The 22,713-nt window shown below is 43.2% G+C and overlaps 1 protein-coding gene and 1 non-coding gene across 5 annotated transcripts in view; both read left to right on the top strand.

Moving 5' to 3' along the window:
* Positions 1-22,713, top strand: part of TOX2 (TOX high mobility group box family member 2) — a 271,714-nt gene that overhangs the window by 50,053 nt on the left and 198,948 nt on the right. The window lies entirely within an intron of this gene.
* LOC132350042 (5S ribosomal RNA) lies at positions 7,795-7,913 on the top strand. Its single transcript, XR_009497800.1, has one exon. It is a non-coding gene; the product is annotated as a 5S ribosomal RNA (ribosomal RNA).

Here is a 22,713-nt window from a genome sequence, read left to right as displayed (position 1 = left end):
TCAGGAATGCACTTAAAAATACCTAAGTGATTGGGTTTTTTGGTTTGTGTGCTAGGGAAGAAGTATTTGTTATTTTGAATTCTTCACTGCCTTCTAGGGAGGAGGATGGTTCCTGTCTCTTCAGGGTTCTTTGCTGATATAAAGATAAGAAAGATAAAAGAGCTTATCAAAAGATAAGAAAATCAGAGAAACAGACTAAGAGATCCAACAGCCAAATAATAGGAGATCAAGGATGAGAAAATACAGAAAATGAAAGGGAAAGCATCATAAAAGAAATAATTCAAGAAAAATTGCTAGAATTGAAGGATGTGGAATTGTGGATTGATAGGATCCCTCAAATACTCAGTAAAATAGATCTACACCTTTGAAAAGATAACTTTTTTTAAGGATGGTGGAGCTGAAGTTTCTGGTTGATGCAGAAGATAATTGATTTCCTGTCAATGGTTTCATGTTGAGAAATAGATATTATGAAAGAATTTTGTTGACAAGAATGAGGCTCAGAGAGGTTAAATGAACTGTCCAAGTTCATAGAGTTTGCAGGTGGCAGAGCTGGGATTTATATAGAGGTTTCTGATTCTCTTGGCCTGTCCCTTGTGGTCACCTGAAGGTCACAAGACGGCTGTAGAGGGGAAAGCATAAAAAAACAAAGGACCTGTGCTAGCTGAGTCTGCCCTGCCTTTAGTGACATTTCACTGAAGTCCAATCAGCGATTTCTTCTTACGTATCGTTTGCTATATGATGCTACGTGGCCATCCTTCTTGACAAAAGAAACTAGGAAAGGTAACATTTTAATTTGATACATTGGTCCTCTAAATGAAACCAAAGTTCTGGTAGGAAGAGAGAAGAAAATCTGAGTAGGCAACCAGGAGTCCCTGGAAGCCAGGAGCAAAAGCAGCCATGTGTCCTTTCCTTTGGGTACCTAGAAGTTCTTTACATGGATGAATGAGGTTTTTTTCCTTCTTGGCTTTGGATGATGTGAAGTATTTTCATGGATTGAAATCAAATTTTCAATATAGTTCATATATTTAATATTTAAATACCACAGGTTGGCTGGTTTTTCTGTCCGCATGACAAGATTATTACGATGGTCCCAAATCCTGTTAAGATTTAATCTGTTTTCTGCTAATAAAAACAAAGTGATAGCATTTAGTGTTTTAAATACCCTGAAGGTGGTTATTCGTAGTTTTCTAGCTTTTCTTTCTGTGCTGTCTTCCCCAGGACTATTTCCTTTCTCCCCTTTCCTCTCTTCCCATTCTCCTCCTCCACCAATTCAACTGCTATCATCTCTTCCTGAAACTTCAGTTCATTGAATGCCAGAGAGAACCTCAGCTTCAACCAACTCATGTTGTAGATGGGGAAAATGAGGCCCAGGGAGTCAGGGAGACCTCTGACAAGGACTAAGGTCCCCTGGCTCTGCCCAACCAACCTTCTTAAAGGAAGATCAGTAATCCTTATTCAGGAGGCAATACAGAGTGAAGACTCTGAGGTGGGAAAGAGATAGGGGCATTTGAGAAACCACAAAAGAGGTTGGTGTGGCTTAAAGCACAGGGAGTGAGAAGGCAAGTGGCTAGAGGGGTCGGCAAGGACCATGGGAAGCCAAGCTATGTAGGGCATAGTAAGGATATGGGGTTTATAAGCTAGTTGAAACCCTATCAGCAGGGGATTTAGCTTAACATCTCAAAGGATCTTTTTGACCGCTTTGTGGAGACAGGTTGGAGAGAACAAGGAACTCAAAAGAGCAGAACAGTGAGGAGCTAATACAGTTGTCCAGATGAGAGATGATGGAGAAGTTGGGTTGGAGGTAGAGGTTGTTGGTTTGGAGAGAGAAGCAGCTGGATATAGAAGATACTATCATCAGGGTTTGGTGACAGATTTATCTATCGGAATAGAAAGAGGGAGGAGGCAAAGATGAACTCTGTGGTTCTGCCTTGTGCAAATAGGTAAATGGAAGAGCCCCCACTGAGCTACGGAGCACTGGAGAAGGAGCAGATTTTAGTGGAAGATCCCAAAATCACTTTTGTACTGAGGTTTCCATGATATATTCTTATGGAGATGTCAGCAAGGTAGCTGGATATATATCATGACCATGTTTGTTTTTCTATTATTTGTCTCTAATTGGCTATTCTTAGTATATAGAAAAACTAATGTTTCATACAAATATGTTTTGCATTAGACCATTTTACTGACATTTTTTTATTAGTTTGACCTCTTAGTTTACTGACCTCCCATTAGTTTGAATAGCTTTTCTGCTTTCTGATACATAATTATATTGTCTGAAAATAATGATAAATTGACTTCTTCCTGCCGACAGTCTTGCCTCTTTTTTTTCTTGTCCTATCACAGTGGCTATAGCAGAGATTCTTTTATAGTTACTTTTAATCGTCAGAATGATACTGATATTTGAGCAGCCAAGAGGAAGATGATTTTGAGACAAAGGAAGCTAGAGACAGAGTAGACAGCTAGTAGACAGCTATGGCAGTAGTTTAGATGTAAAGTGATAATGTCTTTGAATAGAGTGATACTTGAAGACATAGAAAGGGAATACCTAACCCTCTTTCCCCCTCACTCACAGACAAAGAATTGTCTGGCCATAAAAAATGACCACAATGCTTCAAATCTAAAGCATGGTTGTTGCAGTGACAGGAAACTAAGAATATCTAAACAGTAAATGTTAAAGTTGGGTACAGTATGCTCATCTGAAAAAAAAGGACAACTATCAAAATTCTCAGTTTATAAACAGTTCTGAAACAGTTGGAGCAAAAGAAGTGAAAGATACATATTTTTCTGATCTATCTCCATGGTTGAAGCTCAATCCATCTTCTTCCAAAATATCTTATAACAACTACAATTTATGTAATGCAGGCATGCATGTAACATATTATTTTGTTCCCCCAATACCGTTGTGATATGGGGAGTAATTCACATTTGTCCAGGACCTGACATTTTCTAACATGCTTAGATTATCTCATTCGATGCTTATATTCTTGGGGCTCGCTCCCTTGCAATTCAAACTCCAATAAAAATCAAGCTACTTTCAGTTCTTTGAACACAATGTCCTGTGTTCCCTCTACTAAGCCTTGTGGTTCACCTTGTACATGCCTGTTTCTCCTTCAAAACCCAGTTCAGACCCAAGGAGAGGCCTTGGTTCCACTGCAGGAAGGAAGAGATGAGTGTAGACACCAAGGTCCCTGAAAGGATCCCAGCCAAAGGACATAGCACAAACTCAGATATGTCACAGACACAGTATTACCTGCTGGCCTGGGCTTTACTGAGCTCCCCTTCTTCAGGGAAGAAAGAGAAAGTCCTCCTTTAGTCAAATACATTTCCTTTTCGTGCATTTTCAGGGCATACATGGGGGAGCATACCCATTAAATTGCTCATTGGCCTATCTTTACCAGCCACTCCTCCATTTGGGGCAGATGTCAAATCATTTATCTTGTGGTGCAAGAGACTAATGGGAGTGATGATGGTGGCTGGGTGCTGTCCCAATGGGGAATGCCCCAGAGCTCCAGGGTCTGGACAGTCTGAGGTTCTCTTGCTGGACTAGGGTTTTGGGAAAGATGGAATGTGCTTGGCTGGATCTGAAACCTTCTGCAATTAAGTGTAGTTGAATGGGAGGGGACCTTGGGTGGCCTTCAAGCTTTGGAGACCCCAAACCCAAGATATATTAATAGGACTGGTTCCTGGCACCTCTTCTACACGTGCCCTGAGTTGTCCCCTCTGTCAGGCCAGGAGATTGTTGGGATATGGACCAAGTGTACTCCCTCTTTCTCACCCACAGGGCCTAGTCTTGTACCTGGAACACAGGGGGTCATAACAGATGTGGGTGGAACGGAAACCACAGTCAGGCCCCCCTCTCTCTTCATTGCCTCCTGCCCCAGCTTCCAAGCCATTGCTCCATAGCCCGTCATGTGACCGCCGACAAAAGCAGATAAAGAATCCCAGGTGACTTTGTGGGTTGAAGAGGTTTCAAAGCTCTTGCTTTAGAAGCTCAAGCAAAACTTTTACCCTGTGTTGACGGGATAAAGCATTCAGTCAGCAAGCCTGGGCTTGCTTAGGACTGGGGGCAGGGGAGAAGGCAGGGCAATGTTGTCACTTTAATTGCATTGACATAAATATTTGATATTCAATAAATTAGATCTGGAGCAAGGAAAACATTCTTGCAAATGGATTTTTTACCTGGGGCCCAGCCCTATTAGCCGAGGAGTGGAGGGCAGCCTGCCCGAGGGCCGGTAATTAACTCAAGCGGAGCAGAACTAAGCATTTTTGACAGGCTTCCTGGTCTGGAATTAACTGTCATCTCAGAGGGAGAAAGAAACTGCACTGTCACATTATAGTTTACAAGAGGCTCCCAGTGCTGCCAGCCAACTGTTTGGTTATGTCTCTCCCTCGTGCCCTGAAATGCTTTTTCATCATTAAAGACAAGCTTAAAAGCAACTAATGATGTTTTTTATATCCATGTACCTGAATCACAGATTTCACCCAAAAAGAAAACATAAGTATGGTAATTCAATTTTTTTTTTTCCTTTTGGCAGTTGTAATGAAACAAGATACAGTAGATGCTGTTCTAAGTCGACACTGTGATATTTGAAGATAGTACAGACTGGGTTTTTTTTCTCCTCTCCCTATCAGGACTTGCCTATAACGAGCAATAGCTAAGCCACTGTCTCTCTGCGCTTTCTCCCCTGGCCCCCACCCAGTGTTGATGAAAATAGCAATTGCTTCTCAGAAAAGGCAAAATCGTTGGAGCCTGAAGCTCCTTCTAGAAGGCACTGCTTGTCTTCTTGGAAACTTCTGTGGAAACTGATACAGTGGAAATTGGCGTGCCGGGCCTCACCTTGCCAGTATTGTGTTCAAGCACTTTTTTTATAAGGTTGAGGAATCTCTTAGCCAGACTTAGTGTGCGTGTGTGTGTTTGCAGTGCACTGTGATGGGCAGCTGGCTTCAGAGAGGAGAGGCTGAGAGAGTGTGTATGTGTGTGTGTGTGTGTGTGTGTGTGTACATTTGTGTATGTTGGAAGGAGTGAGTTGTGTGGCGAGTATGCACAGTTACTTATGCTGTAACCACAAGTCACCTTCCTCATCACTGAACCCCAACACTGTTTCCCTCCTGTCCTGCATTCAGTGGGAGCCTGGATCTCTTGATTTGCCCCCTTTCTGCCATCCCATTCACCCCTTGCTTCCATCTGGCCTCATTCCCTGCATAGAGTTAGATTTGAAGATGGACCATGGGGACTTCCCTGGTGGTCCAGTGGTTGAGAATCCGCCTTCCAATGCAGTGGATGCGGGTTGGATCCCTGGTCGGGGAACTAAGATCCCACATGCCACGGGGAAACTAAGCCTGCGCTCTAGTGCCTGCGCGCCTAAACTAGTGAGCCCAAGCGCTCTGGAGCCTGCATACCACAACTAGAGAGAAGCCCGTGCGCCACGACGAAGAGCCCTTGAGTGCCGCAGCAAAAGATCCCGCATGCTGCACTGAAGATTCCGTGTGCCGCAACTAAGACCCGATGCAGCCAAATAAATAGATAAATAAATAGTAAAAAAACAAAAGAAGATGGGATCATGTCCCTCCCCTGCTTGAAAATCTTTCTGACTTTCTTCTCGTTGCCCCAGCCCAGGTCCTTAACCTTGGCTTCTCATTAGAAGCTGAGGGACCCAGACCGGTTGGACTAGAGTCCACAAAGTTGGAGCCCAGGCAATTTGGATGCTCTGTTGGGTTGGCAGTCCCTGGCTTACAGGATCAAGCTCTACAATCTTAACCTAATATCTTAGCCTTGTTTATTAGTTTCTAACAGGATTTTTGGTTGTTTTGTCTTTAGCGTATTCTACATATACAATTATGCCATCTGCAAACAGATTCAATTTTACTTCTTCCTTTCCAATTGAGATACCTTTTATTTATTTATTTTTCCTGCCTAATTGCTCTGGCTAGGACTTCCAGTACAAGCATAACTCGGAGATATTTTAGGTTCGGTTCCAGACCACCACAATAAAGTGAATATTGCAATAAAAGTCACCGCAATAAAGTGAATATTACAATAAAAGTCACACAAAATTTTTGGTTCCCAGTGCATATAAAAGTTATATTTATGCTATACTGTAATCTGTTAAGTGTGCATTATGTTTAAAAAGACAATGTACATTCCTTAGTTTAAAAATACTTTATTGCTAAAAAATGCTAACCATCATCCAAGTCTTCAGCAAGTTGTAATCTTTTTGCAATAGTAACAACAAAGATCACTGATCACAGATCACCATAACAAATATAATAATAATGAAAAAGTTTAAAATATTGTGAGAATTGCCAAAATGTGACACAGAGACATGAAGTGAGCAAATGCTGTTGGAAAAATGGTGCTGATAAACTTGCTTGATGCAGAGTTACCACAAAGCTTCAATTTGTAAAATATGCAATATATGCAAAGCACAATAAAGTGAAGCACAAAAAAACAAGTTATGCTTGTATTATGTTAAATAGAAGTGGTGACAGTGGGCATCCTTTTCTTTCTCCTGATCTTAAGAGGAAAAGCTTTCAGCTTTTCATCATTGACTGATTTTAGCTGTGGGCTTGTCATATATGGCCTTTATTATGTTAAGGTACATTTTTTCTATACCTAATTTGTTTAGAGCTTTTATCATGAAAGGATGTTGAATTTTGTGAGATGGTTTTTCCTGCATCTATTAGGATGGTCATAAGACTTTTATCCTACATTCTGTTGATGTGGCGAATCACATTGATTGATTCATATATATTAAACTATCCTTGCATCCCATTGATAAATCCCACTTGAACATGGTGTATGATCTTTTATTTATTTATTTTTAATAAATTTCTTTATTTCTTTCTTTAGTTTTGGCTGCATTGGGTCTTTGTTGATGTGCGCAGGATTTCTTTTAGTTGCGGCGAGTGGGGGCTACTCTTCATTGCGGTGCGCGGGCTTCTCATTGCGGTGGCTTCTCTTGTTGCGGAGCACCGGCTATAGGCACACGGGCTTCAGTAGTTGTGGTGCATGGACTCAGTAGTTGTGGCTCATGGGCTCTAGAACACAGGCTCGGTAGTTGTGGTGCACGGGCTTAGTTACTCCGCGACATGTGGAATCTTCCTGGACCAGGGCTCGAACCCATGTCCCTTGCATTGGCAGGCGGATTCTTAACCACTGCGCCACCAGGGAAGCGCCTGATCTTTTAAATAATCTGTTGAATTCAATTTGTTAGTACTTTGTTGAGAACTTTTGCATTTATGTTCATCAGGAATATGACAGTGTATTTTAAGCTGATACAAACTTAATTTTGATCATATACAAAAATTTTACACCTTTACTCTCCCCCCATTTTATGTTACTGATGTCATTATTTACATCTTTTTATAATATGTACTCATTAACAAATTATTGTAGCTATGGTTATTCAAATACTTTAGTCTTTTAACTTTTATGCTAGCAGTAAAAATGATTTATGCACCACCATTACAGTATTAGAGTATTCTGAATTTTACTATATACTTACCTTTACCAGTAAGTTTTATGCTTTCCTATGTTTTCATGTTGCTACTTAGCATCCTTCATTTCAACTTGGAGAATTCCCTTTAGCATTTCTTGTAAGGCAGATCTAGTTGTGATGAACTCCTTCAGCTTTTATTTGTTTAGGAAAGTCTTTTTCTCTCATTCACTTCTGAAGGACAGCTTTGTTGCATAGAGTATTCTTTGTTGACAGGTTTTTTTTTTTCCTTTCAGCACTTTGAATATATCATCCCACTATCTTTTGGCCTTCATGGTTTTGTTAAGAAATCCTCTTGGTCTACAGCCATACCACCCTGAACGTGCCCAATCTCATCTGATCTCGGAAGCTAAGCAGGGTCGGGCCTGGTTAGTACTTGGATGGGAGACCGCCTGGGAATACTGGGTGCTGTAGTCTTAAAAAAAAAAAAAAATCCTCTTATAATCTTATGGGGGTTCCACTGTATGTGATGAGTGGCTTTTCTCCTGCTGCTTTAAAAAATTCCCTCTATCTTTGACTTCGGACAATTTGATTATAATCTGTCACATTGAAGATCACTTCATATTCAGCCTATTTTGGATTCTTTGGGTTTTATGGATATGGATGTTCATTTGCCTCCAAAGATTTGGGAAGTTTTCTGTCCTTATTTCTTCAAATAATCTTTCTGCCCCTTTCTCTTTCTCTGCACCTTCTGGGATTCACATAATGCACATATTTTTTTTTTCTTGTTGCTGTCTTATAGTTCACGCAGGTGTCCTTCACTCTTTCGCATTCTTTTTTCCTTTTGTTTCACTGATTGGCTAGTTTCAGATGATGCGTCTTTGAGTTCACTGATTCTTTCTTCTGCTTGGCTGAGTCTGCTGTTGAAGCTTTCGATCAAATTCCCTGGTTCAGTTTCTTTGTTGAACGTCTCATTTTGTTCATGTATTGTTTCCCTGATTTTGTTTAGTTGTGTATCTGTGGTCTCTTGTAGCTCACTGAACTTCTTTAAGATGATAACTTAAACTTCTTTGTAAGGAAATTCATAGATCTGTACTTTTTAGGGTCAGTCACTGGAGATTTATGTTGTTCCTTTGGTGATGCTTTGTTTCCTTGATTCTTCATGTGTCTTGTACAGCTGTCTTCACATTTGAAGAAGCAGTCCTTTCCTCCAGTCTTTACTGACTACCTTAGGAGAGAAAGACCTTCACCAGTCAGTCCAGCTAGAGATTTTTGGGGTCTCTTAAGCTTTTTCTATGGATGCATCTGCCCTACACCTTTTGTTCTCTCTCTTTTAAAAAAAAAAAATTATATATTTATTTATTTTTGGCTGCGTTGGGTCTTTGTTGCTGTGTGCGGGCTTTTCTCTAGTTGCAGTGAGCAGGGGCTACTCTTTGTTGTGGTGCATGGGTTTCTCTTATTGCAGAGCACTGGCTCTAGGCATGTGGGCTTCAGTAGTTGTGGCATGGGGGCTTCAGTAGTTGTGGCTTGCGGGCTCTAGAGCGCAGGCTCAGTAGTTGTGGCGCATGGGCTTAGTTGCTCTGCGGAATGAGGAATCTTCCTGGACCAGGGCTTGAACCCGTGTCCCCTGCATTGGCAGGCAGATTCTCAACCACTGTGCCACCAGGGAAGTCCCTTTTGTTCTCTTTTTAAGGCAGAAGTCTTAAGATTTTTTTTTTTTTGCCTTCTCTCAATCCTGCAAAGTCAGGATGGGTGCTAAGAGCTTCCCACTTATTTTCCCCAGGGCAGTGCCCTGAAGTGTTCAAGGTTATATTCTTCCTCTCAGTCCTGCAGAGTTGAGCTGGCAGCCAATATCTGTGTGCTGTCCATGGGGATTTGTGTGTGCCATCTGGGGGTGTGTGTACACTGTCTGTGGAGGCTTGCATGTCTTGTGGCAGGGACATGTTGGAATGCTGCAGGTGTGCATTGGCCAACTGGGGGTGGCTGCAGGTGAGGCATCACTTGGGCTTCATGGGTAGGCCTCTTAGTGTAGTAGCATCTGTTGATGGTTTTTGAGATCCGTGCAGTGGTTGATTTGAGCCCCTGCCCATTTGCTGGGCTCCTAGCTCCCTCCAGACTATTCAGCCATGCTGATCCTCTCAGTGATCTGGGTGGGGTGAAGCAAAAGTGGGCAACATCCTGTGAGGCTGAGAAGCTGTACACTCACTCTGCTCTTACTTTTCCCCGTGGGAGAAATTGTTGGCTCTGGGGGGTTCTTTGTTTTTTGTTTTTTTTTAAAATCATTTTCGTTGTATTTATTTATTTATTATTATTTTTGACTGCATTGGGTCTTTGTTGCTGCGCACTTGCTTTCTCTAGTTGCGGGGAGTGGGGGCTACTCTTTGTCACAACAAAGTACACAGGCTCCTCATCGCGGTGGCTTCTCTTGTTGCAGAGCACGGGCTCTAGGCGCACAGGCTTCAGTAGGTGTGGCATGTGGGCTCAGTAGTTGTGGCTCGTGGGCTCTAGAGTGCAGGCTCAGTAGTTGTTGTGCACAGGCTTAGTTGCTCTGCGACATGTGGGATCTTCCCGGACCAGGGCTCAAACCCGTATCCCCTGCATTGGCAGGCAGATTCTTAACCACTGTGCCACCAGGGAAGTCCCAGGGGTGTCTTTCTTGGCACTGAGCTATGCCACTTTGGGAGAGGGGTGACATGGGTAAAGCAAAACTGTACTTCTTACCCTTTTCAAGGCATCTTTTCTTGGATTTTTTTTTTGTTTTTTTTGAACACGGTGCTAGAATCTCCACTGGACTCCCAGGTTCCCACAGAGGTACTTACATCTGTGTATGGTTGTCAAAATCAATGTTTCTGTGGGAGTTTGAGGGCTGGAACCTCCTATTTCACCATCTTGCTGACATCACCTCAGGCTTCTCCTCCTTTAATTCTTAAATGTGGTTTCCTTTGGTTCTCTGTATATATTTAAAAGGGTTGATTTAAAGGCTTTGTCTAGTAAGTTCAACAGCTGTGTTTTCTCAGGGATACTTTCTATTGACTCTTTTCTTTTCCTGTGTATTGGCCATACTTTCTTGTTTCTGTGTATATCTTATAATCTTTTTGTTGGAAATTGGGCATTCTAAATGACATAATGTAACAACTCTGGACTCTCTTCTTCCTAGGGTTTGTTGTTTTTGCTGTTTCTTATTACTGTTGTGATTATTTGTTTAGTGACCTTCCTGGCCTAATTATATAAAGTCTGATGATGTTTGTGGCCACTGACATCTCTTCTCAGCTTAGTGGTCAGTACTGATTGGACAGAGATTTCCTTAAACACCTAGAACCACCATCTCCCAGTCTTTGCCAAGGGGCTCGGTATGTATGTTGGTGTGTGCTTCCAATACTCAGCCTAGCCGTCTGCAACTCTGGCTTAGCCTTCACTTCCTGGACCCTCAAAGTTAGCCAGAGGTATAGCTTAGGGCCTTCTCATGTCTTTCCTGATCATGCACACAGCTCTATGTCTGTGTATGGCCTTCTTTTCAAAACTCTCTATGGAATCTCATTTCTCAGCTTAACTTGTTTGCCCAAACTTCTCTCTCCCTCAGGCAGCTACAGTGTTAAATAATTGCTGCTTATTGTTTTTGACAAAAGCCGCCTGGGGGGAAAAAGACTTCACACTGGGTGAGCTCTGAGCCAGGTCAAATAAAGAGGAGCTTTACAAGTGGGGTGGGGTTTTCCAGGGAACTGCTAGCCAGATCAAATAAGGACGATTTTCTGAGAATGGAGCTTTCAAAAGCTCCAACCCTGTTCTGACTACTTCAGTGCCTGCGGGGCTGCTAGTTTTCCCTATGATTATGGGCTGTTACTTTTCAAGGCTCCTGTGAGCTGGAGAGCAGGGAATGGGACTGGCGCAAGTTAAAATGCCACAAAGCTCACTGTTCTTCTCAAGATTCATTGTTTTTCTTGGAAAAAAAAATGCTCCCCCGCCCCCCAGGTTGAGGCAAGCTTTCAGTTAATTTCTAGAATTCTGAAGTAGTTGATTCTGACCATTCTTGCCAGTGTTCTCATTGCTTTTATGGAGGAGAGGGTTTTTAGAGATTCTTACTGTGCCATTTTTTTGATGATGTCACACCTGTGTAGATAAACTTAGCATTTTCTTCTTTGTGATATCTCTTATATTTCTATGCTACTGTTAATATTCTTCTGCTAAATACCACTATGGATAGGCCTGTAGTTCAATAAAGTTGAGTTTATTGACTTATTACAACAAGAGAGGCCATACATCCTGGGAGGTGGTGAGGCACCTCCTCAGAGTCACAAAGGACTTATAGAATTTGGGGTTGTATCAAGTGATTTTGAGAAGATTTCAAGGAAACAAGGCTTTTCTCCAAATTGGATGCTTACTGGAAATGGAGGTACTTCTACGACTGGATGTTTTAATAAATACTATTTAGAAAGTGGGAGGGACAAAGGGAGATTAAAGCTGTCATTGGTAAGGAAGGAGCAGTCACCCTCGTTAGCTACGATGGGGTGTGTAGTAGGCTGACTAATGGCTGCCAAAGATATCAGATCCTAATCCCTGGAGTCTGGAATTCCTTATGTGGAAAAATTCCTTATAGGAAGAAACTGTCTTTGCAGATGTGCTTAAGGATCTTGAGATGGGCCCTAAATACAATCACATGTGTCTGTATAAGAGAGAGGCAAAGGTTCACACACACCCTCTGTCTGTCTCTCTGTATCTGTCCCCACCCTGACCCCCCATGAGAAGGTAATGTGAAGATAGAGCTGAGGGAGATTTGAAGATGCTGGCATTGACGACTGAAGTGATGTGGCCGCAAGCCAAGGAAGGCTGGCAGCCCCCAGAAGCTGGAATGGGCAAGGAGTGGAGACTCTCCTAGAGCCTCTGGAGGGAGCACAGCACTGCCTGTGCCTTGATTTTGGCCCAGTGAGACTGATTTCAGCCTCCCGGCCTCCAGAACTGTGAGAGTATAAATTTCTGTTGTTTTAAAAGCCATCCAGCTTGTGGTAATTTATTATAGCAGCCCTAGGAAATGAACACAGAGGATGTTTGGTCATTTTTGTGTTTTGGACAATGTCCTTATTTTTGCCTAAGTTCATGAGTTGCAAGGTGAATTGTGTCCCCTCACCCACAGATTCATATGCTGAAGTCCTAACCCCCAGTATCTCAGAATATAACCTTATTTAGAAATGGCATGATTGCAGATGTAATTAGTTAAGATGGGGTCAGTAGAGTGGGCCCCTAATCTAATATGACTGGTGTCCTCCTAAAAAGGGAAAATTTGGACAGAGAGATACACATACAGGGAGAACACCTTGTGAAGACTGGAGTTTTGCTGCCACAAGCCGAGGAACTACCAGGAACTAGGAGACAGGCCTGCAACAGACTCTTCCCTTGCACCTTCAGAGGCAGCAGGGCCCTGCAGATACCCTGATCACAGGCTTCTAGCCGCCAGAGCTGTGAGACAGTAACTTTCTGTTATTTAATCCACCCAGTTTGCGGTACTTGTTACGACATCCCCAGGAAATGAATGCAGTTCAGATGTGATTAGAGTGGTCTTGCTTTCATCTTGCCCGATCTTAGTCACTGAGTGGCCTTGTCTGATGTAGGTGTTTTGTGAAATCGTTTATTTATGTTCAACAGGAAAAGACCAGGGCTGTGAGTGCCAGGCCAGCTCTCCCAGATGGCTTTGTTTCTCTTTTGTTTAACCATAAAGTCTTATCTGATAAATGTTCACTTTATGTTGTCTTTAAGGGTTTTAACTAATTCTTTTTTAAAAACTTTTAAATCTTCAATGCAGTTGGCATTTATTTTGGAGTGGAGGATGGGGCCAGAGGCGTGTGGCCTCAAGTAGAGGCCATGAGGGTAGAAGTAATTTGAGACGTAGTTTCAAGGCTGAACTTGCTGGGGTCTGTATAGACCTGAGTCGTCCACAAGGCTGGCTTCCACCAATCTCCTCAAGCTGGTCTGTATATAGAAATAACCTCAAAGCAATCCTTCAGAGCCTTTAGGGGGTCGTTTCTTTCTCCTCTTCCTTGTTACTCTTGATCGAAGGAAAGGTTAGAACATGTCTTAAGTTCAAGCATGAGCACCTTCTCAAGACAGTCATTAATTCGGAGGGTAAGCTCATCAGCAGAGAACCCTCCCAGAGCCTTACATGCCCCGGGCGTCTTCTCCATCTATTTGGATAAGTGCAGCTCAGGATCAATTATGGATGAGGCTCTATGGGAAATGAGTAAGTGGGCTGTTGTCTACTCTGAAAAATTAATGGGAGCTGATGAATACAAGAGCACACTCCCTCTTCCCCAACTTAGGGAGGCGCAGCTCTCTGCCAAAGCTCCGGGTGGGGACAGCAGCCCCCATGCCTGTGTGGGGTCACATTTGATTCATAGAATTGTGCTTTGGAATTATCTACCCCCTTGACAGACGAGGCTACTGAGGTCCATCAAAGTTAAGCAGTTTGCCCAAATAGCAAAGAAGGAAAGACAATAGTCTATTCTTTTAAAAATAAGATTTTTTTTTTTTTTTTGGCTGTGCCGTGCGGCTTGCGGGAATCTCAGTTCCCTGACCCGGGATCGAACTTGGGCCACGGCAGTGAAAGCCCAGAATCCTAACCACTGGGCCACCAGGGAACTCCCAGAAATATTTTAATACAGAAAAAATTAAACACATGCAAAGCAGAAAGAATAATATCATGTAGCCATTCTCAATTTTTAGTCTCTGGAATATTTTATATGCTTAAAAATTTTTTGAGGCCCTCCAAGAGCTTTTGTTTATGTGGGCTGCTTCTATTGATATTTAACATATTAGACATTAAAACTCAGACATTTAAAAATATTTATTTATTAAATCATCTAAAAATAACAATAATCCCATTACATGTCAAAACAAATAATTTTGTCCTTGATAATTTGTTTCTACTCTAAGCTTTTAGATGACAGTTATGCATTAGCAATTGGATTTTATGTTATTTTTTTATTGTGGTAAAATATACATAACATAAAATTTACCATTTTAATCATTTTTAAAAGTATAGTTCAGTGGCATTAAGTATATTCACATTGTTGTGCAACCATCACCACTGTCCATTTCTGGAACTTTTTCATCATCCCAAACTGAAACTCTCTACCCAGTAAGCAACAAATCCCTTTTCCCCCTACCCCCAACTCCTGGGAACCACCATTCTACTTTCTGTGTCTATGAATATGACTACTCTAGAGTACCCCATATGAGTGGAATCATAAAGTATTTGTCTTCTTTGGTCTGGCTTATTTCATTTAGCATAATGTCTTCAAGTTTCATCCATGTTGTAGCATATATCAGAACTTCCTTTTTAAGGCTGAGTACTATTCCATTGTATGCATATATTACATGTTGTTTATTCATTCAACCACCGACAGATATTTGGGCTGTTTTCACTATTTGGCTATTGTGAATAATGCTTCTATGAACATGGGTGCACAAGTATCTCTTTGAGACCCTGCTTTCAGTTCTTTCGTGTATATACCCAGAAGTGGAATTGCTGGATCAAATGGTAATTCCATGTTTAATTTTCTTAAGGAGCCACCATACTGTTTTCCACAGCGGCTGTGCCATTTTACATTCCCACATGCAGCAGCGCAAGGGTCCCAGTTTTTCCACATCCATGCCAACACTTGTTGCTTTTTGTTGTAGGTTTTTTTTTTTTTAATGATAGCCATCCTAATGGCTGTTAAATAACTTTTTAATAAAAATTAACTGCATTAACTATATAGTAAAAAATTAACTATATAGTACATAAAACTATATAGTAAAAAATTAACTATATAGTATATACAAATTTAACTATATTTTTTCCAACAAAAATTAGTGAGAAGAGAGTCATTGTTTTACATTTTGCAAATTTTTAAAAAAATTTTATTTATTTATTTTTGGCTGCATTAGGTCTTCATTGCTGCAGGCAGGCTTTCTCTAGTAGCACCGAGCAGGGGCTACTCTTCGTGGTGGTGCGCGGGCTTCTCATTGCAGTGGCTTTTCTTGTTGCGGAGCACGGGCTCTAGGTGCGCAGTCTTCAGTAGTTGTGGCACGTGGGCTCAGTAGTTGTGGCTCACAGACTCTAGAGCGCAAGTTCAGTAGTTGTGGCGCACGGGCTTAGTTGCTCCGCAGCATGTGGGATCTTCCCAGACCAAGGCTCGAACCCGTGTCCCGTGCATTGGCAGGCGGATTCTTAACCACTGCGCCACCAGGGAAGCCCTACATTTTGCAAATTTTTTAAATGTCTGACTTAATAGGCAGCTGGATTCTCAGATCTGCTTCTGTGTTTAATCTGTTGTCCTATCACATGCCGTGCAGCCTCTGGAAAACTCCATGGTCTGCTTGTGAGAGGAGAGGGAGAAAGACAAATGACAGTGTAGTGCTTGACTTTGCAAACCTCAGCTTTGATTATCAACTCAGGGTCAGTCTTGTTTTATCTCTTCTTCCTCCTGTGCCCCCCCCCCACCCCACTGCATCATTTTGAAGCAAATCGGTAACCATCAATTATTAGCGGCATTGTGTTGGTTGCTTTCTGCCTTGCCTTCTTAGTCATCATTACAAATCTGCTTTATTAGCATGTATGAGTATCTGGTTGCTCATGTGAGGGAAGCAGGCCTCAGGGACGTTAGGAAGATTTCCCAGGTTCGTGTCTCTGTGAGCTGACGACATGACACCCAGGATGGTGGCCAGGTCAGATCTTTATTACACAGTCTCCTAAATTTGACTTCGGACCACGAGAGCTATTGGGGCTGCTGCCTGCCTGCTTCTTTTTTCCACTGGGACTTTGGGGGAAGGCACTGGTTTTCCTCCCTGTTTCCATCTCTCACATGTGGGTGCTCTTTCAGGAGATCTTTAAGAAGTCATCTTGGCCAGGCCTTGTACCAGCTGTTGGACAGAGAGCTGAGCTGGCTGCTGCTGTGTGAAGCAATTCTGGGTAACTTCTTGGTGCATGAGCTGAGAAAACATTTGCACTCTCCATTCTGTGGTCCAGCCCTGGGAGTGAAGAAGAAACAGCTGAAGAACCCAGGCTAGTGGGGTTTGGTATGGTCTGCTCCAGCTGGAGCCAGGAACATCTCCACTAACTATAGAATCATGGCGCCCAGAGGTGACAGGGCTCCAAGGTCATATAGTCCTGACTGCCTCCCAGAAATCATCTCTGAAATACCCTACCCAAACGCTGCCTGACCTCTGCTTGTACACCTCTCATGACAGGGAACTCACTACCTACCTCAGCAGACAGCCAATCCATGGATGGCACTCTCATTGTTAGAAAGCTCTGCTCTCATTGAGTAACCTTCCAGGAACAACCCGATTTATGCTGTGATGGGAAGAACCAGATGGGGAGTTGAGATTCCTGGGCATGAGATTAGGGTAACTGTGGTTAAGCCCCATCACCTCTGGGATTTTGATTTCTTTGTTGTGAAGATTGCTGGTTTCTGGTTCCTTTTCCCACTAACATTCATATTATTTCTGATTTGGCCTCCTTTCCTCCAAGAGCAACCTTCGAGGACTTGGAGAACTGAGGTCCTCTTTATTTATTTATTTGTTTATTTTATTTATTTATTTTTGGCTGCATTCGGTCTTTGTTGCTGTGCCCGGGCTTTCTCTAGCTGCAGCAAGCGGGGACTACTCTTCATTGCGGTGCACGGGCTTCTCATTGCGGTGGCTTCTCTTGTTGTGGAGCACGGGCTCTAGGCACGCTGGCTTCAGTAGTTGTTGCACGTGGGCTCAGTAGTTGTGGCTTGTGGGCTCTAGAGCTCAGGCTCAGTAGTTGTGGCACACGGGCTTAGTTGCTCCGCGGCATGTGGGATCTTCTCGGACCAGGGCTCGAACCCTTGTCCCCTGCTTTGGCAGGCGGATTCTTAACCACTGTGCCACGAGGGAAGCCCCTGAGGTCCTCTTTGAGTGTGGGCATTGCCATTTCTCCAGGTGCACGGTCTCAGCTGCCCATCCAGCCACCACCTCTAGAGACAGCACCATCTTCCCCTGGCCCTCTCTGAGGAGGCGCACCCCAACACAGACCTCCAGGAGTTCCCAAAGCAGTCCCGCATTGCACAGATCCTGAGGCAGCCCCAACATCCGTAGCTGCTTCACACACCTTCTGTTGCCTTCAGGAAACCCCCACCCCCCGCGCCCAAATAAGCTGTCCTGTGACTTTACAAAGATTTTGCAATTGCACAGCCATGAAACTTCCCCTGCCTTTGCCAATATCCCAGTTGATTCTCAAATAGTTGCACCTTCCGGCAGGAAGAAGAGGGAAAAATAAAGTGGAAGAAATCCCCAACCAGGTAATTGGAGAAGAGCTGGGGCTCAAGTCGCCTCTTTAGTTTGGAAAGGGTGTGGATGTGGCTACTCCTGCCCTGGCCTGAGAGTCATTCCAGGCTGGCAGGCTGGACCATCTCCATGGCAACTGTTGTTATTGGTAACTGAATAAGCATCTGCAACAACAGCCGCTGGAGCTGCTGATGGTTTTCCCTTCTAGATGAAAGAGGAGCCAGGTTCTTTGCTGATTGATCCTAAGTGCTGGCTCTTTGCCCCCATTTTGGGATCATCAATTGATACTGGGCAAGGTGAAGCCACTCTTTAATTATCCCCCTAACCTCTGTGGCCTAAGGGGTGTGACAAACCGACTTAACATGTATTTTCCAGCTTCCTTCTGAGATGCTGAGAAACCCACTTAAGGGCATCTGGCTAGCAAGGTACAGAACTTGAAGCCTGACCTGTCATTCTGAAAGTCATGCTTATGACTGCATAAGCCTCTGTCCTTTTCCTCTGAGATCACAGGGCAACTTTATCAGCCCTCCCTTGTGACACCATCGGTTTGTTTAACTCTTTGTAAGGACAGGTAGCATCTCATGGTGATTCATGGGCCACCATGATGGTTCTTCTAGATGCTGTCTCACTTGATTATCCTGCAGTGGGGTCAGTGGGACCTCAAGATCCTACAGTCCTAGAATTGTAGGGAAGCAGAGAGTCATGGAGGTGAGGGGACTTGCTCAGCCAGGCCATTGTCTCAAGCTGCCTGCTCTCCCCATCACGCTCTCTCTTCATCCTGGCAGCTGACGTACAGTGAGGCACAAGTGAGATTCGGAGCACTGCTATAGAGGACCTTTGGGCACTGCATTCAGTTTTATCATCTTTCTCTCTCTCTCTGAGTTCTCTTGTTTTACAAAACATTTCAGGCCTACTTCCATGGTTGATTTTCCTAGATGAACTTTAGGATCACTTTTGCCAGGATTCGGAACTAATCCCACTGAGATTTTGAGTAGAGATGTACAATGCTCATAATTCATGAGGGTCCTGTCATATGGAAGTGAGGAAGAACTCAGAGTTTGGCATCTGGCCATCTATGTTCAAATTCTAGTACCCCTTCTTAAGAAGGACCCTCATCTTTCTTGATCTCTCAGTGGCCTCCTACAGAAATAACCACTCCCTCCATCTTGAAAATTCCCTTGCCCTTGGCTTCTATGACCCCACCTTTCTCTGGTTTTCCTCTTGTCCCTCTGACTATTCCCTTCACTGTTCCCTTTACTATTCTTCCTTTACTTGACCTCTACAAGTTGGCGTGGTTCAAGGCTTGGTCCTAGGTGACATCATCTACTTTGGCCATGGCTTCAGTTCTTACCTTTCATTCCGTTTTTATGACTGAGTAGTATTCCACTGTGTATATATACCATGTCTTCTTTATCTGTTCATCTGTCGATGGACATTTAGGTTGTTTCCATGTCTTGGCTATTGTAAATAGTGCTGCTATGAACATTGGGGTGCATGTATCTTTTCAAATTAGACTTTTCTCCAGATATATGCCTAAGAGTAGGATTGCTGGATCATATGGCAACTCTAGTCTTAGTTTTTTAAGGAACCTCCATGCCGTTTTCCATAGTGGCTGCACCAATTTTATGTAAGATGCTTTGATCATCATGAGGCTACCATGCCATGAGGAAGCCCAAGCCATTCAGAGTCCACATATCAGTGCTTTGGTTGAAGGTCAGAGCTGAGCCCAGCCTTTGAGTCATTCCAGTCTAGAAGTCACTGAGTGAAGAAGTTTCTAGATGGTTCTAGATCCCCTCAACTTCAGCCACCGAGTCACCCTTAGCCATTCATGTCTTCCCAGCTGAGGCCCCAGACACTGAAGAACAGAGACAAGCCATCCTTGTTGTTCCCTGTTTGAATTCCTGACCCAGAGAAAGCATGAGCATAATAAAATGGCAGTTGTCTAGGGGGGTTTAGTATGCAGCAGTGGGTAACTGGACCAACATTCAGATCTTACAGATGGACTTCAAGGCCTGCAGGTCTTTACCTCCAACTGACACTCCATACATCTTCTCATCTCAGGGTCTGGAATGTTCTTTTATCCTTCTCCCCACCTGCTCAGCTGGCCACCACTGACTCATCTTTCAGTCTCAGCTCCAACATCACTTCTGCTGGACACCTTTCTCGACCACCCAGAGCAGGTCAAGCCCATCATGGGCTTCCACCCCATGACAAATATCTCATGAACGTGATCCTAGTGACCTTTGAATCTTTTTTATCAATTCTTCCACACTGGACTGTGAGCTCCATGAGGGCTGGGCCCATGCCTGGATCCCCGGCTCGTGGCAGACTTCCTGGCACACAGTTGGCACGCAGTGAATGTTGGATAAGCGAGAGAATGGATAAAGCTAGTGTTAACATTGATATTGTTTGGTGGGAATATTTGGGAAGCATAAGAGCTTCTGCTATTGGTTCCAAATTTACAAGGGCTCTCCTGATTAAATTTCTTACTGTGACCAGGGAGCAGACAGGAAGGAAATGTCTTGGGCTGTGTGGGTTTCAGGTGTGGTGGCATCCAGGTGGAAGAAGAGTCTTCGGGCAGGGCAGGGGTGGGGTGGTCAGGCAGGGTGCATGCTCCATGCATGGGCTCTGTATAGGGGCCTTTGGACCTGACCATGTAAAATCAGCCATGCTGAGTGGGGGCAAAGCCCCAGCCTGACCTGATGGAGAACTTCACTCACCCTCTCTAGGTCCCATTTTTATACAGATGTTTCACAAGAGCCCAACAAAAGCCAACTTTAGCTTTATGGATCTGTAGATAAAGACACTCTGGAGACCAGGCAAAGCAGCCTATAAATGGCTGTATGATCCGGGCAAAATCAGCAGGGAGGGGTGCAATTTGTAATTTAAAAAAAAATTAACCAATTATATCCTCAATGCTTTCAGTTCTTGATCTCTTTTGGAAAGGATCTTTAGGCATCTAATTGACATACTTTAAGAGACATATTGGCTAGTTAGACATCAACTGACATCCTTATTAAATATCAATTAACACATTCCCTGACTTGATATTTAATTAGCTTGCTGTAGCTATTCTTTTAAAAGTCAATTAAATGCTTGGAATATTCTTACAAGTTGACTCCACTGATAGCGATTATGTATGAATTCCTGTCATAAGGGGTTTTTAGTTAATTGCAGGGCAAGCTGATTCTGGATATAGATTATCAGGCCTTTCAATAAGAATTTTAAAATCAATCATTAGATATCTAATGAACCCTCTTCTCATTGCTGATTGTGAATAAAAGGCACGTCTGGCTCTGGGACTGTGGGCTTTTATATTTTCATTTGATTGTGGGAACTCTATGTCAAACAGTCCATGCCCCTGCCTCTAGGTAAAGCCATGCTTCATTTTTTAAAAAACTGTGATAAAATACACACAGCATGAAATTTACCATTTTAACTATCTTTAAGTGTACAGTTCAAAATTTTTAAATACATTCACATTGTCGTGCAACCAATCTTCAGAACTCCTTTCATCTTGCAAAACTGAAACTCTGTACCTATTAACAATAATAATTCTCTATTCCCCCCTCCTCCGGACTGTGGCAACCACCATCCTACTTCTTTTTTTTTTTTTTTTTTTTTTCATCCTACTTCTGACTCTGTCAATCTGACTACTCTAGGTACCCATGTAAGCAAAATCATACAGTATTTGTCTTTTATGTCTGGCTTATTTCACTTAGCGTAATGTTCTCAAGGTTCGTCCATTTGTAGCAAGTGTCAGAATTCCATTCCTTTTTAAGGATGAATTTTATATATATATATATATTTCACATTTTACTTGTCCATTCATCTATCAATGAACACTTGGGTTGCTTCTACCTTTTGGCTTTTATGAATAATGCTGCTATGAACATGAGTGTACAAATATCTCTTTGAGAACTTGCTTTCAATTCTTTTGGGTACATAGCCAGAAGTGGAATTGCTGGATCAAATGGTAATTTGATCAAATGGTAATTCTATGTTTAAATTTTTGAGGACATGCTCCATTTTTAAGTTCATTCAGTGTGTTCATTGAGCTCCTAGGCTAAGTGGACATTCCTAAAATAGGGGAACCCAGCCCAGTGGGGTTACCAACCTAGGAAGAATTCTAACAGTGGGGCTATTGCTCTAGTAGTGAGGATTCTAGCACAGATGGTGTGATTGGGATCTTTCTCACAGTGTGGCATGGACACGAGGTGTGGTAGAGACACGAGAAAGGAGAAGGGGAGTTCAGCCCTAAGGGCGGTGCCCAGGTTTCCCCTGCACCACTGTTGTCACATCTACACTGGTGGATGCTTCCGTGCTCTCACTGTCCTCCTTGCCCCACCCAGTACCTGTTCTTCACCCGCCATCATCTCCCTAAAATTACTGAGTTCCTATTACCTGCCTAGGACTTTGCTACATTTTTTTCATAATTTGTCCCATAATGAGGAGTTTTTAGTGTTTTCTCTGCTTTCCTCAGGAAGATCTTGAGGCTCAGGAAGGCTAACTAACCTGCCTGGGGGTTCTCATGGCCGAGGGCCAAAGAGTCCACGTCTGTCTAATGTCATACCTCCCCACTATCCCCTCCTCCTCTTCCCCACATTGTCGGACCTTCACTGCAGTCTCTCTCCCTCCTCCCCACAAACCCTCCTCCTCTCCAGGCCTCTGATAGAGGGTGGGGAAAGTGTCCTAGGCCAAAGTGATGCTGCATGTTCTGGGTGAAGGGGGTAGAAAGATGCAGCAAGCATGGAAATCTCTAGCTCTTGGAGCCTCAGTTTTCTTACCTGTAAAATGGGGGCAAAAACTGCTTCTCTCATATGCCTGCTATGAGGATAGGTGAGAAAATGCTCATAGTTTGACAAGTCATTTAACAGTCGGGCGCATAGTAAGCATTTGATAAATGCACAAAACTATTCAAGACACAGGGTATCATCAGATCCCTCAAACACCTTTTCCAAACCTCTCCAAGAGGCCCTTTTCATGCTATCTGTGC

Source organism: Balaenoptera ricei, chromosome 15 (genome assembly GCF_028023285.1).
Source record: "Balaenoptera ricei isolate mBalRic1 chromosome 15, mBalRic1.hap2, whole genome shotgun sequence".
Taxonomy (NCBI): domain Eukaryota; kingdom Metazoa; phylum Chordata; class Mammalia; order Artiodactyla; family Balaenopteridae; genus Balaenoptera; species Balaenoptera ricei.
Note: the sequence above shows the minus strand (reverse complement) of the source record. Positions and strands in the feature narration are given on the sequence as shown.